Here is a 3,156-nt window from a genome sequence, read left to right as displayed (position 1 = left end):
CATGACAGGGCACGTTTTATTGGTCTGTTAACGCGTGTCTTCGCTGCTCTTGGAGGAACTAGGGTGTCCGCAATGGGTCAGTCAAACATGCCCCCAACTACCTAATACTTTCATCATGACACCATAAAAAAACAACATATGATGTAAAAAAAGAAAAAAAGTTTAAAAAGTTGTACCGAATTTAAAAATCTCTCCACATCTGTTACTTTTAAATCTCTCTGGAAAAGCTTAGTCTCAAAAGCAGTAAACAACTTAGCATTGGACTTTTTTTTCTAGCTATGCTTTTCTTCCCCCCTCTGACACATTTGCTTTATATTTTCACAGATGCTTTTCACTCAGATTCCATGTTTTATTCTTATCTTTTGTCTTACAACAGAAACATTTGTTTAAAAAAAAAGGTGAAAGCTCTGACCGCTGCCCTGCTAAAAGCTAGTTTACATGACTCAAAGTACATCTGATTTACCTCCTATAGTAAAATTTATAAGAAAATCCTTTGCTTAACGCAAAGACTCACAGCAGTCCAGTTGACGGGCACATGCAGTATCCCAAAAGATTATTCCTTGATGCAGGACTGGTAACCAAACATCCAGGAAGAACTGGTACAACTGACTGCATGTGGTCTGTGTTTTACCAGAAAATAAACTTATTTTCATTAGAAAGAAATAAAACGTATTTGTCTAAACCAAATACCTGTTAATTCACTATTTAGTACTTGCCGTTATCATATTTCTTTTTAAAACTTTTTTCCATATCTTATGCTTAATTTTCACACAGCTGTATTGAAAATTTCAAAAACACCTAACAGATCTTCTAGGTATCAGTGGGACATGATGGAAATGGTCTTGTCTCATGTAATAGTCCGATTGTAACACTAAAAATGACTTTTGGTAAAACACATTTAGCATCAGCTGCGTGTTCTGGAAGTAAGGAAAAGAAAAATCACCAATAAAGCAGTTTCCCATGCAAGTCCCCAATACTTTTAAGAATGCAAGAATGGTCTGGGAGGTAAAGCACAAGAGCGAACATGCTCAAGCCCTGCTCTTGATTCTGTTGCTTGACCTTGAGCTTCCCTGTACCTCTCATTCCTGTGCAGTGAACTGACAGGGATGTTAAAGCATTCTTCATTAAGATTCATTAAATGATCTGGGCTATTAAGACAGAATGTTTCTAAAACTGTGGCAATATTCTGTGAGTTAGCAAACATTTTTGAAGACTTCGGTCTCCTAAAAGTAGGAAACGGAAACTCGATGCAATGTTTTTTCTGTTAAAAATAGGCACCATGATGATGACTGAGGGCCAGATTAGACAACTTTCACCTTTGCACTCACTAAAGCATACATTTTTATTCCCAAATCAGACCTAGATTTTGGAAAAAAAAATAAGGGAATAATATCCTTCACTCTCAGAATTCTGGGTTGAGTGGTGATTGAGCAGACGAAGCTGCAAAGGTTTATCACATGACCCCCCTTTTGGTTCCAGCTGAGTCCAAAATGTTAGCTGAATATTGCTAATGCAATGTCTTAAATCACAGCAGCTATTTGGTAGTTTGAACATGAGCGGCAGCCCTAATCTCCTGGCTATCTCTGCAACTGAAGCCTACCCTCTGTAGTATGGATTGTCACTTCAAATAAAGATAAAAAGTTAAATATTATCTTTATTTTCCCCGTTTCACACAGATGTAACAACTCACTATGCAGACAAGCTGAAGAATGACCAAACAGAATGTACTAAAATGAGATTGCATGTGGTTTTAGAGAGGAAAAAAAAAGTGGTAATGAGAGCTGTCAAATAATTACATCCATTATATGTCTTCAGGAGTAAATAAGGTCAGTCTTGTGAGGTCAATTTTCCTACTGTGTCACATCCAAATGAAGCAAACAAACTTTTTTTCTGTAAACACGAACTTAGGGTCTTAAAGGAGAAAGGCTAATTTTGCAGAGTTATTTTTGTATTTTTGTCTATCAAAACTCAAACCAACTTGGTGCTAAATTAGTCTATTTTATAGTATTGACAAGCTTTATAACAACTGCACTGAAGACATTAAACATATGAAGTACAGTCTTGCTGCCTCAGAAAGGAAAAAAAAAAAAGAAAAAGGTGAGAAGATATCCTTCTGCTTTTCCAAATTTAAGATACTCCCAGCAATGAAAATGTCATTACTAACATCCCTATGCCCTACTCTTTAAAAAGAAATAAAGTTTGACATTTGAGATTTAGTTGTGGAGTAGATTAAAGCATTTGTTTTACCTCTAAGAAATGTAGTTCATGCTTTTGTTTCAGTCATTGCAATTAGGGACAGAGTGAAAATGCACAAAGAATACAAATAAGACAGACCAACAACTGACCTATTCTGTTTGGCAATCTTTGCTAAAGTGATGTTCAGGGAATGACCGGGACACTGCCTCAGCAGAATAGTGTGAGGAAAGCAGCAGGGAATGTCTCATACACAACATGGAATCAAATTTCTCAGAGGACAAGATAAAAATTAATTAAAGTAGATGCCACACTTGTTGGTTCTAGGTCTCATCAGAAGCCATGCACTATTCATTATAAAGACTAAATTTCAGGCACTGTCATGTAAATTTCAGTATCTATTATGCCACCATACTAATTGTGTTTTGAGTTAACCACGTTCCCCTTAGGAAGGGTATATTGTACTTTTCAGCTCTCTTTAGTAAGAAAAGTCACTGAAACTAAATAAATCTGCTATTTGTAATTGGACCAGGGCAGAGTAAACATCATGCAGCTGTGCTTAGTTTATCTCACACTTCCCCTGCAATCTACAGTGTGGAGTGCTTCAGCAATGCCTCAGAAAATAAACAGAAAAAGACAGACTAAGAAAAAGAAGATTAAGATCTTCTGCAGTGGCAGGAACCCAAAAGAGCCCACAACATGTCTCATTTTTACAGAGGCCATGGTTAAAATAAAACGCAGTTTCATTACCAAGATGAACTTGTAGAGCAAAGAAGTAGTTGTTTTTTTAAATACGGTATGACTGGTATCTACTTCTATTTAGAAACCTGCTTGAATACAGAAAATAAAACTTTCAACATTCTCTGCAAAAAATCTAACAGACATCACCTATTTTAACATATTTTGGCCCCGAGCATAGTACTTGAGAGCAACCACAGAGGCTGAAGTCTGCTCATCCACGGG

The sequence above is a fragment of the Apaloderma vittatum genome, unplaced genomic scaffold, assembly GCF_000703405.1.
Source record: "Apaloderma vittatum isolate BGI_N311 unplaced genomic scaffold, ASM70340v1 scaffold10706, whole genome shotgun sequence".
NCBI classification, from domain to species: Eukaryota; Metazoa; Chordata; class Aves; order Trogoniformes; family Trogonidae; genus Apaloderma; species Apaloderma vittatum.
The sequence above is the reverse complement of the archived record's forward strand: the minus strand, read 5'-3'. Positions refer to the sequence as shown.